Here is a 27,631-nt window from a genome sequence, read left to right as displayed (position 1 = left end):
TGTTGACAATTATCTCATTACGCCGCCTGAAAAACTGAGATGTTGATAATTCGCCGCATTATAAAAATTACATGAACTGACCATGTTCGAAATGTTTTATAGTCCAGAAAGCAACTGCGCACCCGCTAGGAAAAATATTCTAATTCGGATTTTATGCACAATCTTACTCAAAAAGGACTCCTTTTAACAAATTTGCATGTTGCCAGGACCAAAAGTGGGTCAAAAATTTTTTAAACGTTTTTTTTTTTGTGGATTTCCTAAAATTATTTTTTTTGCATCGAACAAAGTTATTTTAGGTTTTTTGGATCATTCCAAACAGAAAAGGTCTTTACTGACATTTCTCTAAAGTGGATAGTTTTTGACATACATATAAGCGATTAAAATTTGAAAAATGGCGAAATCGGCCATTTTTAACCCTCAATAACTATGTGAAAACCTGAAAATTTGAATGTTGACAATGTAGGTAGATATTCATTAAACATCGATTGATGAAAACCCAAAGAGTTTTTGCAGTACAATGTTCAAAACTCCTTTGTTTTTTAATTGCTAATCAAGCGTGCGCGACACTATTTTCCACCGACACACAGTGGTTCCAAATGCTGAAAACGTGGTCATGAGGCGAAAAAAAGAGTCCCTATTTAGGGATTTTCATGTTTACAGTTGTTTTCTCATACTATCGTAGAGTCCTAATACGCAGGTATGAGGATCAGACTGAATGTATTCTGGTTCACAACTCAGGAATAAATGGGCCATGTCCGGGGTTCTTTTGGCCGGCAGAGAAAGTGAAAAAGAACGCGTATATTGAAAACGCTGTAAAACGTTTTGTAGTTTATCAATTTTATCGCTGTAAAGCAGATTTTTCTTTTTTAAGTATGTAGTAATGTAAGATGTAACTTAAATCAACATTTATTAACAATAAATGCCTTGAATTTGTTAATGCATAAATAGTAAAAATATACTTTAAATAATTTAAATTTTGTAAAGATGCATTCAAAAAGTACAAAATTCTGCATAATTCTGCGACTAATGTTTATTAATCTTAAAATATATAGTAAGGAGATACAGAATCACTTTAGTTTAGCTGCCTATAACTGCCTATGCATTGCTGACAGTTGTTTGAATACAAAAGTGGGAAATGGCGCATATTACATGATTCTGGCGATTGTTGAGTATGTATGGACAGTTGTACATAAGTAGTAGGTTCTGAATATTGTACTTCATAAAGAAAATGTATTGGTAATTAGCAGTTTCAAAAGTCCCTTATAGTATAACATTTTAAACAAAAACGCGGCTATAATAAAATTTTCGAACTTCTCTCGTCCATATTGGATCCGCCATTTTGTTAAAAAAAAAGTAATGTTAGATTTGTAATCAGCGACCTTAACCTACCAAATTTGAAATCTACCAAATTTGAAAAAAAATTTCCTTTTTGATTTATATTTTCAATTTCTTTCCGCCATGTTGGATCCGCCATTTTGTTTTTCAGAAAAAATAATGCCAGATTCGTAATCAGCGATGCCAAAAACCCTTAAGAACGAAAGTAATTCCAAAATGTATAAACAATATACGCTTTTAAAGGTTCATGACCACGTTTTCGGCATTTGGAACCACTGTGGACAGTATGGTGCAAATGAAAGGAATAAATTCGTTATTTCGTAAACCGGCGACTTTAAGGAAAAATCCCGAAACAGGTTGATTTTTATTTTTAAGTTATGATATTGTGGCATATATGGTATACTAGTGACGTCATCCATCTGGGCATGATAACGTAATCGATGATTTTTTTAAATGAGAATAGGGATCGTGCGCTAGCTCATTTGAAAGCTTCTTCAATTCTCTATTCAGTAGTGTTAACATTTATATGATTATTTATACAGGGTGTCCCTCACTTCTTTATTTGTCAAATAATTTAATTTAATAAAAACTTTTTGGACACCCTGTATAAATAATTATGTAAATGCTTACATTTCTGAATAGAGAATTGAAGAACCTTTCACATGAGCTACCGCACGGCCCCTATTCTCATTTAAAAAAATCATCGATTACGTCATCACGCCCAGGCGGATGACGTCACTAGTGTACCCATATATGCCACAATATCATAACTTAAAAATAAAAATCGACCTGTTTTGGATTTTTTCCTTAAAGTCGCCGGTTTACGAAATAACGAATTTATTCCTTTCGTTTGCACCATACCGGAAATATGCAACGCGTGGAAATTAGTGTCGCGCACGCGTGATTAGACATTAAAAAACAAAGGAGTTTTAAATACTGTATTGCAAAAAACTCTTCGGGATTTCATCAATCGATTTTTAAAGAATATCACCTATCTACCTTGGCAACATTCAAATTTTAAGTTTTTCACATAGTTTTTGAAGGTTAAAAATGGCCGATTTCGCAACTTTTCAAATTTAAATCGCTTATATGTCAAAAACTACCAACTTTAGAGAAAAGTCACTCAACCTTTTCTGTTTGGAATGATCCAAGAAACCTAAAAAAAAAACTGTGTTCCATGAAAAAAAAAATAATTTTAGGAAAAAAACAAAAAAAAACGTTTTAAAAATTTTTTAATCACTTTTGGTCCTGGCAACATGCAAATTTGTTAAAAGGGGTCCTTTTTGAGTAAGATTGTGCAAAAAATCCGAATCGGAATATTTTTCCTAGCGGATGCGCAGTGACTTTCTGGACTATTAAGACATAGGTATACAGGGTGACTGATTAGTGGGGTAAAGCTCAATAGCTCCGCTATAGTAATAGATAGCAATAAAAGTTAATAACAAAAATTGTAGCCAACTTTGAGCTTCACATTACAAAATTAATCAGAATATTACAGGGTGTTCGATAACATAGTGGCAGACCAAACTTATGTTTTTTTTAATGGAACACTCTATATTTTATTTTATATTCGAACTCCTGTTAACTTTTTCATCACAAAAATATAAAGGTTTGTTATGTTGCAGGGTATTTACAAAGTTATAACCAATTTTGTGTGAAAATCGTAAAAAGTTCAACTCCCTGTATAAATAAAAATAAGCACAACAACAACGGATGCAGTAGTACGATGGATGCAGTAGTACGTCTGAGTACAGATGTTCAAATTGGTTTTTCCAATTCTATGACCACAGGTGCATTGTTTATCGATATAAAAAGTGCTTATGACAATATTGATTTGAATATACTATGTGATAAACTTGTATTTCTTGGTGTTCCAAAATGCATGGCATATTTACTATCAAACTTATATAAAGACAGAAATGTATCCATTCGAGTAGGTCATAATATCATAGGACCAATGATTACATCAAAGGGTATTCCACAGGGAGCTGTTCTAAGTCCACTTCTTTTTAATCTGTACACATATGATTTGCACAATTTATGGTCTCCCAATATTGTCTGTTTAGAGTATGCTGATGATATTGTCATCTATTCACAGAAGAAAACATATATGGAATGTACTACTGAACTGAAACATATAATGTACAACCTTAATAACTGGACTTGGTTAAATGGATTCAATATTTCGTACCAAAAGTGTGCCGTAGTATTCTTTTCTAGAAAACACCCTATTAGAGATTGCACAGTATGCTTACAGGGCAATACTATTCCAATTGTTTCGGAATTGAAATACCTTGGTGTCATACTTGACAGAAAACTGCTTTGGACTCAACATATTAACTACACAATTAGTCGCTGCGAAAAAGGTATTAATTTACTTAAAATGCTTTGTAAGAGATCGTGGAGTGCAGATCAAACTACTGGATTGACTTTTTATCGAGCCTATATTAGATCTATTATAGATTATGGGTGTTTGGTGTATGGATCAGCGAGCATAAGTAATTTACGTAAACTTGATAGAATCCAATTGAAAGCTTTGAAAAATGTGTTAGGGTTGATGAAAAGCACTCCAAATGAAGCTACACTAGTTCTAGCATCTGAAAATCCACTCCCATTACGTAGAGAATATTTGGCAAGCAAATATTTCCTAATCCAACATTATCGCTGCACGTATAATGCAAAAATAATTAGTCAATTAAATACAGCTGATTTAACATCTACACATTTTGCAAAAAAGAATTCTCCACTGCTAGTGACAGCATTTGTAACTTACCATGAACTTAATTTAACAAACTCTCCTTGCTACCTTATTTGGGAATCATTGGATATACCACACTTAACAAGCGTTCTATCTACAAATATTATTATCCCTAAATACCAAACTAAATTTTGTCATAATACTCTCAAGGAAATCTTAAGTAATTATTCAGATTACACTACGATCTATACAGATGGGTCAAAATCAGTAAACTGTACAACAAGTGCTTACTTTGTACCAAAAATAAATTTAAAAAAAGTATTTACTCTAAATAATCAATCCAGCATCTTTTCCGCCGAAGCATGTGCTATATAAAGCTCTTGAATGGTTTTGTGAGAAACAATGGAACAAAATTGTTGTGTGCAGTGATTCACTATCAGTATTAAATGCATTACAAAACTTTAGAGTCACAATTAACAGCAATATATTTATATTAAAAATATTGCAACAATTACTAAAATTATCAGCTTCAACATATAGTGTTAAATTTGTGTGGGTTAAGGGATATTCAGACATATTAGGTAATAGTATTGCGGATTCAATAGCTAAAAATCCACTAAAGTACCCTCAAATATTGATTGAAGAACTTAACACATGTGATCTTTTTGCATACGTTAAACAGCATATTAAATGTAAATGGGATAGACGTTGGATTCAGTTCGGTGAAAGTACAGGCACTAATTTGTTTAAATTACAACCAACAGTAGCTGTTAACCAATTTTACAAAGTTGTTGCAGTAAGTAGAAATACAGTGTCGACCATCCTAAGATTAAAAGTAGATCATGGATGTTTCCCGAAGCATCTACATAAAATCGGAGTTCTCCCAACAGGCAGATGTGACTGTGGAACTAGCATAGCTAATCTAAATCATATATTTTTTAACTGTCCCTTAAATCTCAATGCAAGTATGTGGCTGCTACAAGAATTGCTGAAAGCAGGTTTAAGTACTCCCCTAGACTTAAATGTGCTATTAAGTGTGGATAACATTAAAATTTTTAAACTAATTATGACATTTCTTCAAAAAATTAAATTAAAAGTGTGAATGTAAAACTAATCGTTTGAATGAATAGGTATTTCTTTTGTATTATGTAATGTATGAATGAGATATTTACTGTAATTAATTATATTATTTTGTAACCTATGTATGTTTTTAGTTCTTACCGTAGTAAAAAAGAAAAAAAATAATATAGTTGTATTTATTAACATAGTACGTAGGCATTGTTATTTGTAAGCTTTATTTTTTTTATTTTTTATTTTTAAGTGTATACTGGACAATTTTATACTTATAAACGAATAATAATTGTATAATAATATGTAGTTACGTGGCTAAAGGTTCTGAACCAAGGCCAGAATAAAATATAAAAAAAAAACAACAACGGTTTATTAATGCCATATTTTTTTATTTATTGTCAAAATTTTCAAGAATTATTGACATTGACAATTTTCTTTATATCAAATACAGGGTGAGTCAAAACGCAAGTACATTATTTTCTCAGTAATGTTAAATGAAACACCCTCTATTTTATTATTTATGTAGGGTAGGTAATAAGTCTACTACTCACAGTCTTGTTAGATTTTATTTATTTATAGACACCAGTCACAGAGCACATGACACAATTGACTTGATATCTGTGCCATCAAATTATACACTTATATACTTCTTGTTGTGTGTACAGTTTTTAATTATCTCGTTAATGTCACAAAAATTCTTTAATAAATAATAATGTCTGAAGGGAGAGGGCTAATTCGCTAATGCTATACTGATATGTAAGTATTCACTCTTAGTTTATTTATACCTTATCCCACTAAAACTTTGTCCACTACATTTTAATAACAACGCATAACCTTAACGTTAGATGGGAACTGGTAAACATTTTATCTATTTATATATTTATCTAAAACCTAAATTATAACATGCTTAACGTGATATTAATAATTAGTAGGGAGCGGATTTATATGCGATCAATTTTGATGAAATATGCGCAAATATATGCAGTAAAAAACTACAAAATATGTGCAAGATATGCACAAAAATTCAAAAAATGCGCATATCGAGAAACCACAAATTTTCTGTTCTATTTTATTCCAGGGGGTTCTTTAAAGGAAGGGGCGGCAATCTTATTTATTATCTGTCAAATAAAATCATTATTTTTTATATATGCAATTTATTCACATTTTTTACAAAAACTGATAATTACCAATAGTTACCTATTTAAAATAAAACAACAATATCACTATTATATCTTCGATTATAATTTACTACAAAGTGTTTTTCCAAATTTTCTACGAGGAAACATTATCTTTGATCAGATAAAATATTTTTTTGTAACTAGAAAAACTCCTTTCAACATCAACAGAAGTAATTGGGCCTATTTAAAATAATTTGTTAAAGCCGAAAATTCTGCACCAAAATCAATTTCAAAATTTCCATTAAAAATTTCGCATATTATGTCCTCCAAAATTTTAAAGCCGTTTAAAGACGGGATCTGATCTAAAGCATGAATATTTCAAATTCCATTAGAAAATAGTAAAACTATGGTCAAAGCTGTAAATTCTCTTAACAATAGGGGATTTTAAAGAGGCACCACAATTATAGCTATTAAATTGGGATACAAATTGTACTAAATATAATAAAATTAAATAAAATTCGGATTTCCCGGTAAACCATCATCATTTTAACATCCTACAATCATTTTATAACGGCGTACTATAAGCACTATAAGTAGGTACTTTGTGTAAAGATCGGGTATTTTTTAAGAAAAAATGAAAAGGCAGTGAATGAGCCGTCTCTCTTCAGGTAGTTCTCAAATTAATAGATAGGACAGCCTGTGCGGGGAAATATTTTGTGTCGAATTAAAAAATAATTTTTTTTTTAACTTAAATGTTTTTAAATATGCACAAAATATGCATGTTTCTTTAAAAATATGCAAAATTTAGTAAAGTTCTCAAATATGCGAAATAAGCATGCAATATGCATTTAGCATAAAATCCGCTCTCTAATAATTAGCAATACACCCGCTAATATTGTCAAAGTCCTTTGTACTGTAGCTCTAATAGGTGTCTGTTTGTTTGTATATTTGTATCGTCATATACACCTTATTCTGACTAATACAAATTGTAACTATTTTAGCTTCTTAAGGGCCTGATGATGGTGTAAATGTTAAACACCGAAACCGGTAGCCCAAATTTTACAACTACATTTTAAATAAATAAAATCTAACAAGACTGTGAGTATTAGACTTATTACCTACCCTACATAAATAATATTATGTGCTCACATCAGCAACCATTTCAATACCCTCTATTTTATATCATTATTGAAAAGCAACATTACCGTACTTTAATTTTTATATAACATTCCCTATGTCTAAATTTATTAGTTTTCGAGATATTTTCATTTTTCGGAGCAAGGTATTTTCGGTGTCTAAATTTATCTAAATTTTAAGTAAGCCATGACTGAATTGGCAATTGACGATTACTGATTATCAATCCGGTAATAACAATGTAGCAAATAAAGAAATAAAAATAATTTATTAGTAATACATTTTACAAAAAAAAACACAACCTCAACATGCAGCATTTTTGAAACAATTAAAACTACTTTTTTATGTAAATGTAACAATTAAAGAGAGAAAATTAGTAATAAATTTTACAAAAAACACACAAACACAAAATACAACATTTTGTGAAGACAATTAAACACTACTTTTGTATGTAAATGTAACAATGTAACAAATAAAGGACGAAAAATAATTTATCAGTAATACCTACATTTGGCAAAAAAACATGTTTGAAAAAATTAGAAGCTACATTTAATAAAATATTTTTTCTACAACCGTGTTAAAAATGCAATTTTTAGCACTCCATACGAGCTTTAAAAATGCTACATTAAGGCACTAGTGCTTTAAAATTTTTAAGGCACTGCAGTTCGTATTGACCGTATAGGCAATTTTGATGAAATGTCAAAAAAATATAAAAATGGAATGTCAGTCAAGCTCAAGTAAAAGTTTCTGTATATATTGTCTGTAATTACGTTTGTAGAAAAAATATTGTATGATACGCGTGTTAAAAAGTACATTTTTAAGGCACTCATGTGAATTACAGAACTCGCTTCGCTCATTCTGCAAACTTTCACATGCGTTCCTTAAACGTGTACTTTTAACACTTATATCATAAATAACTATTTAATATTTACTTATATAAGGTGTTCAAAATTATCTCCTAACACATTTTATGCACGCCTAAAAACGATCATTGAATGAGCTACTTACCCTACGAAGCATTTGTAAATTAACACATCGAAATACACTTTGTATTCTATTTTTCATCTCATGCCTTGTTGTTGGAGGTACATATTTTGTAAACTTCACTATTAACGTAACCCCAAAAAAATCAGTCCAGTTTATTAAATTCTGGTGATTTGGAGGCCACGGTACTGGTCCATTGAAAAATGAAAATATCTCGAAAACCAATAAATTTAGACATAGGGAATGTTATCTAAAAATTAAAGTACGGTAATGGCACTTTTCAATAGTGATATAAAATACAGGGTGTGTCGTTTAAAATTACTGAGAAAATATTGTACTTGCGTTTTGACTCACCCTATATTTGATGTAAAGAAAATTAGCAATATCAATAATTCCTGAAAATTTTGACAATACGTAGAAAAATATGGCATTAATAAACTATTGCTGTTTTGCTTATTTTTATTTATACAGGGAGTTGAACTTGTTACGATTTTCATATAAAATTGGTTATAACTTTGTAAATACCCTGTATAACATAACAAACCTTAATATTTTTCTGATGGAGAAGTTAACAGGATTTCGAATATAAAATAAAATATAGGGCGTTCTATTTAAAAAAGCAAAAGTTTGGTCTGCCACTGTGTTATCGAACACCCTGTAATATTCTAACTAATTTTGTAATGTGAAACTCAAATGTGGCTAAAATTTTTGTTAATAACTTTTATTGCTATCTATTACTATAGCGGATCTACTGAGCATTATCACACTAATCAATCACCCTGTATGAATAGTAATCGTGAAATTATTAACAAACGGAAAATATCTAATCTTGAATATATCTTCAGACACGAGGGGATATTAACTGCCTTCTACTAACAACGGAAAAAACAATAGAAGGAAAAAAGCGCTACAAAAAATTGACTTGGCTGCTTAACATCAAGGAATGGACAAGACGGAGCTCCAAGACCTCCAAGCATTAATAAGGAAATCCAAAAACAAAGATGAATTTGTAGAAGTGATCGATAACCCCGAAAAGATGATCGATAAGTGAGACGGCAGCATAAGAAGCAAAATGGTGTCTGACTAAAAAGTAAAATGGTACAAGTAACATTGCAGTTGCTTCGATCACTTAAACCTTATTGAGTCATATTTTTACTACAATATAGAAATAACTAGAACAAAAAATATTTGTGAAGAATAATGTATCAACTAATTTTAATCTAAAATAAGTCATATAACTCTGTTTTTCTAACAATGTTGGCTCACTTCTGTTCTTAACTAGCCATGTAATGACCCACTTGTGGTTATTATTAATGAACGCCCCACAATACATAACGCACAATCAACTGGTGAATGTATTAGAGATTGCAAATTATACAGAATTCAATAAAAACGCGGCAACTCATTTCATTCATTTTTAATTATTGGAAAATGCAAAATTCACACCAATCAAAACGATTTTGAATACGATACCAGGCCAGCAAACATTTACTTATTATTCTTAAGTCTCACGCTACTGCATTCGTTTGTACTACTTCTTTAAATACCCAAGTCGAGACCTGTATACGGTGTTAATAACAACCTCTAATTATCATCCTTTCTCGTGTCTGATTTTTAGATATCATAGAAATTTACTTGCTTTTTAAACGTTCTTCGATTCGTTCTGCATGCAAATCTGTTATCAACACCAAATCTTTTTAACGAGAAGAAGATAGAAGGTGGAATATACATTGTAAGTCATGCTACACGAATAAAATACCATTGTTATACCATAACTTTTCTATTTTTTGTTAATATTTCAACGTGACATTCAGTTACTTCAACAAGATTGTTAAATAATTGTACTGGCTTCATTGTTTCATGCAATGATATGCCATGATACTCGTATCATATTGAAAAACTGCATACAAAAAATGCATTCTTAAAGTGCATCTCAAACAGACAATAAAAAAAATTCAGAGCTTGCCAATTATCGGCGGAAATGAGTTTTTTTTTTTTTTTTTTATTTGTGACTTTAGCACTTAGCTATTTAGCCAGATAGAACTTGATAATAATTAATACTAATACAAAAAAACTATTAAACCTAATACAAATTATTAAAAAGAAAATCATATTATTCTAATTTACTTAATACTAAATAAAAAAGTGTCTATCTATACCTACTATTGCAAACAGATCAAAATAGTCAAAAGAAAAAAAAAACCTCTTAAAAATTACTAAAAGACATTACTATAAATAGGGAAAAGGAGGGAAAATAAACAATTGGGCAAAAAAAAAAGGTTAACGAGATTGGCTAAAATTGATTACAGACATACATTTGTACTATGTATAAATTTGATTAGACAATCATATACTCTTTTGTCATTAGTAGCCAATAGGTTATTTATTTGGTACGGAGGAAATATTTGCAGCGTTTGCAAGCTGCTTAAAAGAGTTCCTGTATGCTGAATATATTTGGAACAGTTAAAAAAGATATGATTAAGATCTCCTTGTTCTTGACATGTTTCACATAAGTCTGAATTGTAAATTTTGATTTTAGCAAGATGAGTAGGATAACAAGCATGACCAAATCTCAATCTTATTAAGGTTGTTATATATTTACGGATGTTACTAAATTTCTTAAACCATCTCGAATTTGGAATTTGTGGTTGGATATAAATATATTGTGTTGTTGAGTGGTTACAAAAAGTTTGCCAATAAGTTTTCCAACGATCTATTTGATTTCTTTTAGAGATACAAAAAGTGTCAGGAATACAAATTCTCTCCTCTGGTACAATTTCAGCTGAAGAGGTTATTGCAGCTTTAGCTAAAGAATCAACATGCTCATTATATTTTATACCAACATGAGCTTTTACCCAAATAAAATTAGTAGTTTTATTTTTATTTTTAAGCTTGACAAGCATGTTCTTAATTTGGTAAATGAAAGGATTAGAATTATAATTGGGTAATTTTGAATTTTTGAGAGATAATAAAACTGACAATGAATCGGATATTATTAACACTGAATTATTGTTTAAACTATCGAAATATATCAAGGATTCAAGAATTGCAATTGCTTCTGCACTAAAAATTGAGCAATTAGAAGGTAATTTGAACATTTTTTCTGTTGACTTAGATGGAATGTAGAAAGCACATCCGGTCCCTTCCGATATTTTGGATGCATCTGTATAGATTACAGTTGCTTTGGGCCATTTGTCTATACAGGAATTCAAGATGCATAAATCTAATAATGAACTATTATAATATGTAGGTATATGTATATCTGGTTCATAAAAAAATGCGAAATAGTCGTTAGTATCAAGGTTGTTGATATTGTTGATATACTTATTGTTGCACATGGTTCTAAAGGCTGTACACAGGGTTGGTGTATTTTTATGATTCCAGTAACTGTTTGTTAGATCATCTGTGTTTAGTGAGCTTATGCTAGAATATAATGAATTATTGATACATGCAATTTTCACAACAAATTTTTCACTCAGATAATCTCTTCTAAAATTCAAGGGAGGTTCTAAAGCTTCAACATGCAATGGTGCTATTGGAGTAGACTTCATTGCTCCCATACAGATACGTAGAACAGTACGTTGAAATACATCAATTTTATTTAAAATTTGTTTACTTGCTGATCCATAAAGTATACATCCATAGTCCAGAATAGATCTGATGTAAGATTTGTAAAATAGTAAAGCTGTTTCTACATCAGCTCCCCACCAAGTTTTAGAAATGGATTTTAAAAAGTTTAGACCTTTATTGCTTTTGTCAAGCATATGCTCGATGTGTAATTTCCAAGTTAGCTTTTGATCTAGAAACATGCCTAGATACTTTATTGACTTGCAGAAATTTAAAGTTTGGCCATTTAATAAAATAGTATTTGTGTTAGGAATATTATGTTGTGAAAAAATACACACATTAGATTTACTAGTGGATAAATTAAAACCATTTTCACAAAACCATTTTGAGAAATATTCATGTAATTTTCTTAAGATTGTAAGGGAGGGTTCATATTTTGTCCTTTCTGTATATATGAGGAAGTCATCCGCATATTGGATTGTTTTGTAAGTAATACTTGGTGCATTAAGGCTATGAAAATCAGCCGTATACAGATTAAAAAGAAAAGGGCTTAAGACTGATCCCTGAGGTAATCCCCAACTGTTATAACGTGGTCCAAGAAGTTCATTTTTATGGTTTCTAACGTATAGGCGTCTATCAGTGTAGAAATTAAGAATAGTTTGTGCTAGTTTTATGGGTATTTGAAACTGATTGATCATTTTGTCTTTTAATCGAGGTAAACACACACTGTCATAAGCGCCTTCTATATCTAGTGATAAAGTAGGCAAATAATTATTTCTAGAAAAATTACCCTGTATGTCCGCTACAAGTGTAGCTAAAGCATCTAAAGCTCCACATCCTCGTCTGTATCCAAATTGATTGTTTGGTAGTAACTTTTTAGTATGGACCCACCATTCTAGTCTGTTTTTTAACATACGTTCCAAAGTTTTAAATACACACGAAAAAAGAGAAATGGGTCGATAAGATTCGGCTGAATTTGGATCTTTTGTAGGCTTTAGAATCGGAATAACAATTATGTCTTTAAAAATATTTACGTCAGAATTGTCTTGAACTATACGATTAAAAAGGTCCAATAGAAAATGTTTTGCTACTTCTGGAAGGTTTAAAAGCATGGAGTATTTGATATGATCGTATCCTGGACTATTATCTTTACGATTATTTATAGCGAAAATTAGTTCATTGTAAGTAAAAGGTTTTAAGAGAAAATGATTTTTATCAGCTGGGGTTGATGCTATGGAGCTGGGAATTATTTGAGGGTTCGCAGTTGGGGGTGCAACTTTAATAAGAAAGTCATCCATCCATTTCTGATCTAAAGATTTTATGTTTGATAGCGGTTTTCTGTAAAGTTTTTTAGCTTGATTCCAAAGAGTTGTAGCGGATGTATTTTTATTGAGCGAAGAGACCCATTCAATCCAATGTTTTTTGGCTATACTTTTTAATGTTTTTTTGGTTCTAGCTGCAATCTCCTGATATTGAACATAATTTTCAAAATTACTTTTTTTCTTGTAATTTATTAGAGCCAATTTTCGTTGTTTGATAATATTGTCACAATCAATATTCCACCAAGGAGGTGGGTGCCTTTTACATTTATAAGGTTTATATTGGGGTATAGCTGCTCCCGCAGCCGTATTTATATTATTTATGAAGAAGGAGTACTTATCAATTAGATTATCCGAGTGAAAATTGTTTGTATCGTGTAAACTTTGAATAGTAGAGGTATATAACGCCCAATTGGCTTTTTTAATATTCCATTTATTTTTAGGAGATATTTCATTTTCATTAATTGCAAAAATAAGTTCTATAGATATGACATAGTGATTTGATCCTAGAGTGTCAGGAATGACATTCCAAGATGTCTTGTTAACCAATTCAGGTGAACAAAAAGTTACATCGACAGCCGAATCTTGTTGATCAGGACGTCTCAAAATTGTAGGTTCGCCATTATTTAAAACTGTTAAATTTAAATCATCTGCGACATTTATAAGTTGTGACCCTATGGTATCATTATTACGACAACCCCATATAGAGTGGTGTGCATTGAAGTCACCACCTATAATTAAAGGACCCTCAAATTGTTCAAAAATTTTAGTCCAATCGTCATATTTTGTTTGTATTTTTGGAGGTTTATAAATAGATAAAAAATTTAACAATAAAGTTCCATATTTAACTTGGATAGCACACACTAAAATATTTTCATTGTAATTTATATTGATTTTATGTTCAACAAAACGAAGAGATTTGTGTACCAAAATTGCCACACCAGCGTAGCCATCGTTTCTGTCATTGCGGACTATATTGTAACCACTAAAACTATATTTTTGATTTCTTTTGAACCAAGTTTCACTTATAATAGCAATGTCAATATTTTTATCATAAAGAAATTGTACCAGACTATTTTTGTTAGCTATAGCAGAACGTGCATTCCATTGCATTATATTTAAATTGCGTGTTTTGGGCATTTTATTGGTTTTTCAAAGTATCCTCCAATACCTGTTCTATGCTACTTGTAATTAATTTAATATCAATAGGTTGTCTATTGTTACTTGAAAGAATTTTATTTAAAAAGTCCACGATAAAAATGGATAGGTTGCTAGCTATACTACTCTTCTTGGTTTCCAAACAAGCGTAGTTTGGTTTATTTGAATTTATCGGCAAAGGTTGTGAAGGTCCAAAGGAGAATGGAAATAATGGTTCATGGATAGGTGACTGGATAGTGGGAGAGTTTGATTTTCTCTTCTTTTTCATTGGAGGACTAAAGCTTACAGGATTGGGTTGGGAAAGGAAATTATTTTGATTGCAATTGGTATTTTTAGGAATTTGATTAGGTTGTGATAATGACATACGATGGTTGTTAGGAAGAACTGGAAAATTTTGGTCATAATTTGTTAGCGGTGAAAAAGAGTTGTGACTTACTAAACTGGATAAGGAGTTTTCAGAAATTTCTTTAGCTTCTTTAAAGGAGGTTTTTTGCTGTATCATTATATTTTTAATTTTTTTTTGATTATCGTAAGAGGGACACTTTTTTGAGATAGAAACATGATCTTTGCTTTTACAGTGTATACAAAAAGTTAAATTTTTATCACAATTATGTATATCGTCTTTAATTTCTCCACAATTGATACACTTTTCTTCAGTACTGTTACACTGCTTAGATACATGCCCAAATTTAAAACATTTGAAGCATTGGGTCACTCTTCCTACAAATTGTTCGACAGGAAAAAAGACTCTATTAAAAGCTACTCGATCAGGTAAAATATTCCCCTCAAAAGTAACAACAAATTTTTTTTTGGTACAAATTCAACTGTTCTGTCTTCTTTTTGGACTTTTCTATTTAATCTGTAGATATTAGTGACGCGTGAGTGTGATTCTATATTTTCCATAAGATAGTTGATATCGTAACGAGTATCAACATCTCTTACTAACCCTTTAATTTCAAGTAAGTGATTTGGAATAAATGCTTTTAAATTTTCTGACTTTAGGAGGGGATGTTTAACTAAATTATTTGCTTCTAATAATGATTTTAATAAAACCTTAATCCGGTTTCGGCCTATACTCTTAATTTCCAAAATGTTATTAAGTTTAAATTTTTTAAAAAGGATATGGGCAACTGTCATTGCATGCAATTTTCCTACATTATTTTCAGTGCTTTCTATGTATACCCAAATATTTTGTACATTGTACTTATCTGAAAGAATATTGAAAGTTTTCGGTTCCAACTGCTTTGTTTTCTGGAGGTTACTATCACTTGGATTATTACTAGTAACACTTGAAATTAAAATACTGTTATCCATATCAGCATCTGTCGTCACAAAAGACGTCGGTTGTGTAGTTTTGTCCCCCATCGGGGACCGATATTTATTAGTTGTCAGAATACACTTGTCTTCTTAATTGACTTTTCACTAAAATTTTAAAGTTTACCTATATAAATAGGTATACAATTTTATTCACTGACAAAAACTGTTACTTTTTCAACTCGTATGAAAGTTTAAATAATACTTTTTGAGCTAAAAATGTTAATTTTTACTAAGAGTAGATTTTACTTCGTACTATCAGTTTGAAGTTTAAAACGTCAATGTCGCGGAAATGAGTTAAATTTGGTTATTCTGAGGTTTTCGGGGTCGCTGAAAACGAATATTACGTCGTAAGTGATCTCCGGAGTACCTTGTGCCCAGGGTACCTACTGTTTACCTCGTCATTAAAATTCATTAAAAAATTGTCAAAGATCATTACTCTGGGGGTTTTTAGGGTCACTAACGACGAATATGACATCGGAAGTGATCTATGGCGTACCTGGTGCCCAGGGTACCTACTGTTTACCTCGTCTTGTCGAGTTTTCGGCAAAAAAATTATTAAAAAAATAGTCAAAAATCATTATTTGGGTGTTTTTGGGGTCCTCAACGACGAATATGACATCGGAAGTGATCTCCGGAATATCTGGCGCCCAGAGTACCTCGCCTTCTGGAGTTTTCGGCAAATTCATTAAAAAATAAGTCAAAAAATATTACTCGGGAGGTTTTTGGTTCGCTGACGACGAATATCACATTGGAAGTTATTTACGGAATACCTGGTACCCAGGATACCTACTGTTTACCTCGTTTTTTGAAGTTTTCGGCAAATTCATTTAAAAATTAGTCAAAATTCAATACTAGGGGGTTTTTGGGGTCTCTGACGACGAATATGACATCGGAAGTGATCTCCGGAGTACTTGATGGCCATGGTACCTATTGTTTACCTCGTCTTCCAGAGTCTTCCATTAGTCACGAGATAAACAGTAGGTACCCTGGGCATCAGGGCACCATATTTGTCGTTAGCGACCCCAAAAACCCCCTGAGTAATGATTTTTTACTAATTTTTTAATGAATTTGCCGAAAACTCCCGAGGACGAGGTAAACAGTAGGTACTCTGGGCACCAGATACTCCGTAGATCACTTCCGATGTCATATTCGTCGTTAGTGACCCTAAAAACCCCCAGAGTAATGATCTTTGACAATTTTTTAATGAATTTTAATGACGAGGTAAACAGTAGGTAGGTATCCTGGGCACCAGGTATTCTGGAGATCACTTATGACGTCGTATTCGTTTTCAGTGACCCCAAAACCTCAGAGTAACAAAATTGAACTCATTTCCGCCAATAATTGATGAATTTCGACTCAATTCAAGCTTTCTGCTTAACCCAGGTGTAGACATACCAAAAGGCACGGCCAGGAAAACATTCCACTTTGCGGTTCAGAGAGCCCATATGAAACGAGTCTTTGTACTCTATGCAGAGTATAGCATTAACAAAATAAGAAAATCTACGGTTTCGTTTTGATTAAAATCTGTCTTCCTCCATCCCCCGATAGTACTATTTCTAGGTCTACCTGTTGTCAAGGAGGCTCTAAGGAAGACAGATTTTTACCATTCCGACCATAGATTGTCGATATAAATTAAAATAATTTATATCGCAATATGGATAGAACGCCCTCTAACGGGGAATAATTATTTTGTACCTTGTGCCCAGGGTATATCGACAATCTACGGTCGGAATGGTAAAAATCTGTCTTCCTTATAGCCTCCTTGACAACAGGTAGACCTAGAAATAGTACTATCGGGGGATAGACAGATTTTAATCAAAACGAAACCGTAGATTTTCCTATTTCGTTAATGCCATACTCTGCATAGAGTACAAAGACTCGTTTCATATGGGCTCTCTGAACCGCAAAGTGGAATGTTTTCCTGGCGGTGCCTTTTGGTATGTTTATACCTGGGTTAAGCAGAAAGCTTGAATTGAGTCGAAATTCATTTCGCTTATTCCCCGTTAGAGGGCGTTCTATCCATATTGCGATATAAATTATTTTAATTTATATCCACAATCTACGGTCGGAATGGTAAAAATCTGTCTTCCTTAGAGCCTCCTTGACAACAGGTAGACCTAGAAATAGTACTATCGGGGGATGGAGGAAGACAGATTTTAATCAAAACGAAACCGTAGATTTTCTTATTTTAATAGTTTATGAGTTCTGAATTTTTTTATTGTCTGTTTGAGATGCACTTTAAGAACGCATTTTTTGTGTGCAGTTTTTCAATATTATATCATGACTCGGGGTCACAAAGTTTCCTGACGCATTCACGAATCGAGTGCAAAAAGAATTATTAAGATCCGTATTGCCCTTTTTTTTTCGGAGGTTCAGTGCTTTATTGCTTTGACTATGTAGCCTTAGCTCAACATTGTTTACAGAATATCTATTATTTAAGTGAATTGTTATTAGGACCGTATTGCGTATGTTTGGAATCAACCACAGAGAGCAGTATCAATCCACATCACCATAAAATATAATGAACTTCTACAGCAGCTATCTATTACAGCAGATAACTACTGTCTTAACACTGGATGAAAATTGGCCACTACGTGCTTAACAATTTAGTAGAAATTATGCTGGAAACAGTTTGGAAGCAGGTTTCCAAATAGTTATTGAAGCTCCTGAAGAAGAAAAGAAGAAAAATTGACTGTTAGGGATTTTAAAATGCTTCCGTTATTAATGATAGGTACTTTGAGTTGGTCGATTTTTAACAGAAAGCTAATATACTGGTGGTAATTATTTTCTTTTTTTCTTGACTGGCTTTACAACTCGGGGTGAGTCTTCACCACATCCGACATATCCGTCCATTTTCTACGATTTTGCGATTCCATTTAGTACCCTAATCCTATATAAATCGGCTTCAACATCATCCTTTCTTTCATCATTCTCTGGGACGGCCTACTGATCTTCTACGCTCTGTTCTCTCCAAACACAACGTCATACCACATGACCTGCTCATCTTGTCCAATTAGCTTTTATATGTCTGATTATGTTTTCATTACAATACAGAGTCGCCAACTGAGCATTGCGCTGCCTTCTTCCCTCCCCTGTCAATTAATCTCTTTGAGGGCCAAATATCATTCCGGCAACCTACCTTTCAAATACCAGTAGCTTATTTACTTCCTGCTGATGCAGATCCCATGTTTGACTTCCGTATGTAACATCATCATATTGGTGCTACAGCCCTTAGGGGGCCTCGACCTTCTCAAGCTTTCTACGCCATTCTGTCCCTTCCTTGCATTTTCCAGTTGCCTACTCCGACCTTCTCGGCATCTTGTGTTACCCCGTCCATCCACCTCAGCTTTGGTCTACCCCATCTTCTCATTCCCACGGGTTGCGCTGTTAGAATCTTTTTTATCATGTTCGATTCAGGGGCCCGGGCTACATGTCCTGCCGATTGCAGGAAGTTTCGCTTAATTATAGTGGTAATATCTTTTCCACCAAACGTATCTTGTAGATATTCTTCAGTTGAAAGTTATATCTACGCCTCCATATTCCGTTCTCACAGACCGCTCCGAATATCTTGCGTAGCACCTTTCTTTCAAAAATCGATAGAGCGGATTCATTTGTTTTAGTTAGCGTCCATGCCTCTGATCCATATGTGAGAACGGGGACTATCCATGTTCTATACAGCCTTATAAGAGTTCATCTCTTTGAGGGCCAAATATCATTCTGGCAACCTTCCTTTCAAATACCAGTAGCTTACTTATTTCTTGCTGATGTAGATCCCATATTTGGCTTCCATATGTAACAAGTAAGCGAATAATTGACGTGTACAAGGTACAGTCTTAATTTATGTAGAACTATGGAAAAGAACAAAACAAACCAGTATAATAACAACAATTAAGCAGAATAAATGGAAATGGATAGGCCATACGTTAATTAAAGGTCCTAGTAACATCACAACACAAGCACTCGAATTCAACCTGAGAATACAAAAAAGAGGAGAAAAACAGATAATATCTAAAAGAAAACAGTAACCAGAGAACACAACAGAATCGGCTTGAGATGGGGGGCAGTGAAAACAAAGCAAGAAACAGAGGAGAATGGAAGGAACTAGTACGCAGATTAACCAGAGAATAAACACAAAGAAGATGCGCTGAGCTGGCAACCAGGAATCAGAGAGAGAGAGAGAGAGAGAGAGAGAGAGAGAGAGAGACAGAGAGAGAGAGATAGAGAGAGAGAGAGGTCTTAATTATGATAGGGACTATAACGCTATATTATCCGTAGCTATCCTTGCTGATACCTCTTTTCTATGTGGTTTTCATCCGTCCTCAGACATTTAAACTCTTTTACTGCTTCGAAGTTGTGGACATGAATAATTATATTCTTCCTAAACCATTCATTATTTGTTTTTAATAAAGAGTGGTTTTTTATTTATTCTTGAAAATGAGTTTTAAAACACAATTTATTATCTTAAAAATTCCTGTAGATGAAAGTAATCTTCATTATCAGTAGTTATCTATTGAGTATTATCTGTTTTTCTGTTCAGTGGCTCATGTAGCAATATAATTTCATCTTAGACCACCATTAATTTAAATTATAATTTGTCTAAAAGCCTCCAATCTTCAAATTCCTGCAAAATTTATCCTGCAGATATATTTTTATATCTAAAAATAAAGGTAGAGAATTGCGGTATCAATTTTGTTAAAAAGGTGAAAGGCCAAATTTGAGCAAAAACCGCCGTTGTCAAAAAAGCGCAGAAGTATCTCTTATTGCAATTACGAAAGAACTGGAGCCAACGTAATTATCATAATAGAGATTTCCTTGCTTTCGCCTTCGTTCATTTTCCTACCAAAATAATCAAATTTCCCTCCTTCTAGACAGTTAGCGGCTCCCTCATTTGGAAATCAAGTCTCCTTCCAGTGGTGGACTCACAAAAAAAAAGAAACATTTCATATTGCGAAACTTGTTTCACTAGATAAATTTATATTTTTATAAAAAATGAATAACCATTTTCAATTTCGTTGCAAAACGAAAATACAGCCGAACCATATTTCAGTCCAATCAGAGAGTGCTGCAAGCACCTCTACCGGTTTCGAAACTTATTAGTCTCTCATCAGGAGGCACATATGCTGCTCTCCCTGATCCAACCAAAACAAACCCCAGCGTGCAGTCCCGAATTGCAACGAACGAAATGGCATAGATGCCCTAGCGGCAACTGCTAGCAAAAGACTAAGTTTTCACTCTAATGGCATACAACATATCCCACCAGAATGAAAACGTGATATCCCACCAGACGTGAATTGTAAATTGTAGAATTCCCTCATCTTCCTTAGTCTCAGCATCCGTATGGCTTGCAAATTGTAGAAGCCTCGGAGGTGTAACCAGAGAAGGTTCCCATTGTTTTCATTCTGGTGGGATATGTTGTATGCCATTAGAGTGAAAACTTAGTCTTTTTTTATATTTTTATGTTGATCCTCTAGATTTTTTTCATCCTTATTGATTATCAGCGAAGAACATTGAAAGGTATTGACATACAGTTCTATTATGTCTTTCGACTATTTCGTCTGATTGCGGATAGAGAAGTGTGGGCAACTCTAACGGGACGCCATGTCTTGATACGACATGTGTTATGTGTTAGGTATGCTTCTGCTACTGTAGAGCTTCTTGATTAGGAGGCCATTTTGAAAAATAATCCATTGCGACCATTGAGTACTTGTTTCCTCTTTATGTCATCGGAACTGGACCGAGAATATCCATTGAAAGTCGTTCAAAAGCCTCTTTGGAAAGATATTTTACCATGACTTCTGGTTCTAGGATCTTTTCTACCGTTACATAAATCTCATTTATTGCACCAATATACGTCTTGGTGACAAATGATACAGTAAAATATGTTTCGAATTTTAGCAAGTGTTCTCTTGACTCCAAAATGTCTGCAGAAAGGCTTCTACGAAGTTCTTTTAACAAATTTTTATTGTGTGATTTTGCAAATACGAATTGTAGGTACTCCATGGGGTTCTTCCCACTTCCGTAGACAATTGGAAAGACACATATATGAATTCCCAGTAAGTCCAGTACACCTTTATAGTTCTACTATATTTGGTTCTTATCTGCCAAATAGGTTTTTCTCGAATGTTAAGCTATTCTCCTACGACTTTTAAGTCATTATCTTCGTTTTGATTCTCTTTAAGGTTTTCCAAGAAAGTTTAATTATCGTCTTCTTCCTGTTTAACTGTGGTCACCTTCTGACATACCTTCTTATTCGGTTATGTTATTTTTTGTTTAAGCTTCAAATTCATTCAAAGCTTCTTGGAATTCTTGGAATTGTTTATTTAACACATTCTTCTCCTTCGCCAATTTCTCGTATTTGTACTCCAGATCAGACAGTGTAATGTTTGCATTAATTTGCAAAACTGGCATCTATTCTCTTTACCTTTTCAATTTCATTTTTAGATAGCTAATATCTAGTTGTTCCTTCAAATGAGCAATTTCAGATTCAGAGTATCTTTTTCTCTTCTATGGTCAGTTGTGGAAAATTCTAGAAATTCTTAGAAACCTATATCTACTATTATTTCTAGTAGGCCTTCTGACCTCACTATTTGGTTCTTCTTTCCTTGCCTGGGATCTGCTTCGGCATTTATTTCGCAAATGTCCTATTCTTCCGCAACTATAACATCCTCTGTTTATTTGGGATAAAATAGGTTGTTGGTTATCTGCGTTAGTGATTTCCTCATTTTCTCGAAACCTTATTTCTTTTAATTTTGGGCGAGGTCTGGAAATACTGTTATATGCTTTACCCTCATGGGCTTTTGTGCCACAGTATTAGCGTTTTGTGATGTAATCGGATAACTTGTTGCAATTCAACATCATGTAGTCAATCTATGAAAACCTTTATACCAATAATTTGTTTCAGAAAATCTTTAGATGGGACCAACCTTTGGACCAAACATTTTGGAACATTTTGATTACGTCTAGAACATTCTATATTTTTAATTCTTATTCTTTTTCGTCAGAGGACGTCTTGTATGTGAAATATATTTTGCGGAACTGTCGCCGTCGTGTCGTATCAATATCAAAAAAATTAAAAAGGATCAACATTAGAAAACTTAATTGCAAAAGCATTGCAATCTTTACTTATAAACAATGTAGATGTGCAACAAAAAAATTACAATTTGAAAATTAAAGAGTGCTCTAAACTTTAACTATTAATATTTTTACTCTTCACCAGTGATCAATTCTCAAATCCTCAATTCCTTAGTGACTCCACTTTTTACCCTTGATTGATACCCATCAGAATAGATAAATCGGAACGAAAGATTCTAATCTAGACGGCTCTGGTTTTTACCTTAGGCGCCCAAACGACAAGGAGCATATTTAAATTTAAAATGAGTGCGAATGTCGGCCGGTCATTAACATATAGATTATGGCAAGAGCTTAGCTCGTTTTTGCCCAAGTTCAACAACCAACCGACGCGGAGGAGGACGACTTCGCATTCTCACTTCGGCCTTTCTTTGAGTTTCACAAGACTTTGCTCAAACTTTGAACTTTCCCAGTTCGTCCCGAAGTATTAACATAAGTAGATATCAAGCATTCGCAGTGACGGTTGGTTTACATGGCGGTGGGCGAGGGTTTAGGCAAATTTCGGGACAAACGCTAATAATGCTAAAAGGGCTGTTTGCAGTACATATTGCTGTGTGCTGCTTAATTTCGAATTATAGGAATATCTACGAATTATCAATAAAAAGTTGAAAAGTTTTTTTACAAAAACTTAAGTAGTGAAGGAGGGACTGCAAACGTTCTCTCCTTGTAAAGACAATTAAGTCGACTTTACTAAGTAACAAGACATTTACTCAACACATACATACACACCACACTACACATTACACTATAATCTGATCGCAAAATCAACTGTACCATGCCAACGACCTTAGTTGTCGAGGCATTTCAGCTAAATAAAAAAGGATAATTAAGACCGGTCAATAATTAACCAATATGTTTTTATTATTTTGCAGTAGGTGGCGGATCATAGTATAAGAAGCACAACGTTTAAATATCATCTGCAAATATTATCAACATGGACTTTGCCTGGAGGACGATACAAAAACTAAATAGATTGTTTGCTTCTCATGAAACGATCGAAGAGCTCAGTAATCAATGTGAAGACAAAACCAACTGCAGGACTGTGGTCCTGACCACAAAATAATACAAGCAGAATTTTGCATTAAGCTACACAAAAAGACAATTACAAATATAAAAAATGGTTCCAAAACACCCACAAAATTTTAGAGAAGTATTAGCAAACGCTGACCAATCACTGACTACCGGAGACCCGGACAAAACGTGGCAATTCACAAATGAGTAGATCACTGAAGCCATCAACAGCATCAACTACAAAGAAAAAAAATATAGGAAAAAACAGTGGATGACTGAAGAGAATCTCAACCTTGTAGAAGCAAGACGAAAATTTGCCACGTCACTTGGCAAGAAACGGTACGTCCAATTCAATACAAAAAGAAATAGATACCCCCAATAGACCCCATAAAATTCATCAGGTATACTGATGAAATGGTTATATTGGCGTCTTCAGCAGAAGAACTGGAACAATAGTCACTACTGACAGTGGACGGTGAGAAGACGAGATTCGTCGGCTAAAAAATGGCCAGATCTTCAACAGCTAAACTCACAAAAGTATGGAAGAACACTGATATTCCAAAAAATACAAAATTTTGCCTTGTTTGAGCATTATATTTCCTATGGCCATCTAGGCTTCAGAAACTTCGATCATCAAAAAAGCCGATCACCATCATCATAATAGTCATTGTGGATCTTGGCCGTCTCGCAACTTCTTTCCATCTTCTGACCCTTTGAATCTTTAGGTCTTTTTCCACATCATCAATCCATCTTTTTCGTGGTCGTCCTCTACTTCTTGTGCCCTCTGGTTTTGTTAAAATATTAATATCTTCGTGTAGTCGTGATCTGACTTCCTAGCAATAAAATGGCTCTCCAAAAAAGGGATTTCGTGTTGGGTTAACCACCCAACCCTGTAAAAACCCTCTTGTTATAAGAGCTACAAAGAAAGATACCGAACTTTCTAACCTACGCCGAACTCGCAAAAGAAAAAAAGCGGATACGAAACGTATATTGAATTATAATACAGATATACAGATTTTACAATGTTCTTCTTCTTCTTCCTTCTTGTATGTAGGCTTTAAAGCCTGTTTCTTCTTCAATATTAGCCTCCTAAATTGTTTAAGTTATCGCACCATCTTTTACTTGGTCTGCCAATACTTCTTCGTCCATTTGGTGACTTATCTCGTGCTATTCGTACTATCCTATCTTCTGCCATTCTACTAATGTGTTCGTTCCACTCCTGTTTCCGTTTTGTCACCCGTCCATTTATGTCTTCTACATTGCATGATCTTCTTATGTTTTTGCTTCTCTCCCTATCCAAGAGACTTTTCCCTGATATTCGTTGGAGTATTTTCATCTCTGTTGTTTCTAGTAGTCGTCTCGTTTTAGATGTGTCAGGTCTTGCCTCGGCCGTGTATGTCAATATAGGTCTAATTGCTTCTTTATAGATTCTTGCTATTGTGACTTGTCTTACGTGTTTGTTCTTCCAGATTGTGTCATTAAGAGATCCCGCCACTTTACTTGCTTTTAAGCTTTGTTGTCGTACTTCCTCTTCAACATCCCCGTCACTTGTTATATATATTCCCAGATATCTAAACCTTGCTCCCTGTTTTATTATTTCCCATCAATTTCGATTTTACATCGTAGTGAGTATTTAGATATTGTCATACATTTGGTTTTTTCTGCTGATATTATCATATTGTATTTCTTGGCTGTTGTATTGAAGATGTGTGTTAAGATTATATAATATATACATAATTATATCTGTATTTTTAATTTATTAATTTCCATACATTCTAATGAAGATAGCATAAGTCCATTATTTTAAATATGAAGAATTTGATAGTGTTAATTAAAAAAATTATTATGATCTAGACTAGAAGGTGAAATGCGTAGGGGAGAGTTGGACAAAACGAGATACCATTCTTGTTTATTTTTAATACGGAAAATATGTTAAAGAAATTATCAGGTATAATATCACAAGAGAGTAAGAATAAATTGGCAATAATGCGACAGTTTTTCGAAAATTTGTTGTCTGGCAATAGACGTGAGAGCCCGCAAGGCTCGAGCGGCTATTGCCCAATGACAACAAATTTGAGAAAAAATGAAGCATTATTGTCTTATTTATTCTTACTGTTGTGTGATATCCGTTTTTAATACTTACATATAAAATTCAAGTCTATATAAAAACAGTCAGTGACATTGATCCCAATTAATGTGACACATATTTTTCAACTTGTCAAAGTGAACGGATAGTATGCAAGTCAAATGTGACAGTTCTGAAAACTCTGTCCAATCAGATTATTATTATACTGGGAATAATCTACTATAGTTCACAGTATAATAATAATCTGATTGGACAGAATTAAACACGCGATCAAAATCTTACTATACGATTGGAAGTTAAAATCATTAAAAAATAATAATATTAATATTTTTTATAGGTATAACATTTATTAAAGCACACAAAAAACATATTTTTAGCTATTTTTAATGACTGGAAAATAGTAAAATTAATAAAGTCCTACACATCCCGTCTTAGCATACCACGGTTGGATAAAACGGGATAGGTTCACAATATTTAATCTTTTGTATAAAATTATCTAAAAAGTATAATTAAGTAGACATAAGACTGCGAAACAAAATTTACTCTTGAAAAACAATATCTTCATTAGTCAGAAACTTAAAAATAGGCGATTTTTATGTTTTATTGCAAAATGAAAAGTTAGACCTTTTATTTAGGACTAGGTACGTATATCAGAACAAAAGATACTTAAAAATATGTTGTTCTTTTCTGCGGTATGAGAACACGCTTCATATCGCTATTTAAAAAATTAGTAAGTAGACCAACAAATAAATAGGTGGATAAAACGGAACATAAGAAACTGTATCCCATTTTATCCAATTTATAAGTGTCCCGTTTTGTCCAACTCAGGCATTTTTCAAAACAAAAATGGCTCCTGCCTAAACGTGAAAGTAAAATTAGATAGACTACACATGAGAATATTCATTAATGAGTGCTTAATTAAATGTAATGGTCAGCGGAATCATATTTTTATATATCTAAGCAATATAATGTAGAAAACAACGCACTTAAAAGTACAAAGTACCAAAAAAATAGAGTCAAACAATTCTAAACACAACAACTTTTCATCAAATAGTGGCATCGGCGAGGTAAAATGAACTGAAAAGTTAAAATGACGACTGAGAACAAGTTTTCGTCGTTGCCCGATTGATAGCAGCACTAGTTATGTCCCTAGGCTAGGTATCCCGTTTTATCCGACTATCCCGTTTTATCCAACTCTCCCCTACGTAGAATATGTTTTTCCATTATTGAAAGCCTTTTTGTGTACTGCTATGCGTTTGTCAAAGGTTCTGCCAGTTTGACCGATATAAGTTTTTGAACACTCACCGCATGCCCTATTTGTATACACCACTTTGAAATTGCTTTTTCTTTTGGCTCTTATTGTTCTTAATATATTTGCTTAATTTGTTCTTTGTTCCGAAAGCTGGTATTATTCCTTTCTTTTTTATGTGTTTGGCTATTTTTGTTCATATCTTGCCTGTATATGTGATAGAATAGAAGGTACTGGGTTTTTCTTAGACCCAGGTATCTGCCATGTTGACATATGTAGCAAACGTACAATATCGCATTAATTACTACAATTATCGAAAATCGAAAAGCACTTTATTTTTCACAAGTTACGACAAAACAAAAGAAGTACTCGCAGCTGAATTTCACATCTGAACCAATATTAATCGCTTTCTGATTGTAAGCAGAGTTCGATTACTTATGTTTGTCATTCCTACTT

General features: G+C 33.1%; 1 protein-coding gene across 2 annotated transcripts in view; it reads left to right on the top strand.

The window, feature by feature from the left end:
- LOC114333861 (protein Skeletor, isoforms B/C) overlaps positions 1-27,631 on the top strand; it is a 180,250-nt gene that overhangs the window by 58,077 nt on the left and 94,542 nt on the right. The window lies entirely within an intron of this gene.

The sequence above is a fragment of the Diabrotica virgifera genome, chromosome 5 (assembly GCF_917563875.1).
Source record: "Diabrotica virgifera virgifera chromosome 5, PGI_DIABVI_V3a".
Lineage (NCBI taxonomy): Eukaryota > Metazoa > Arthropoda > Insecta > Coleoptera > Chrysomelidae > Diabrotica > Diabrotica virgifera.
The sequence above is the reverse complement of the archived record's forward strand: the minus strand, read 5'-3'. Positions and strand labels throughout refer to the sequence as shown.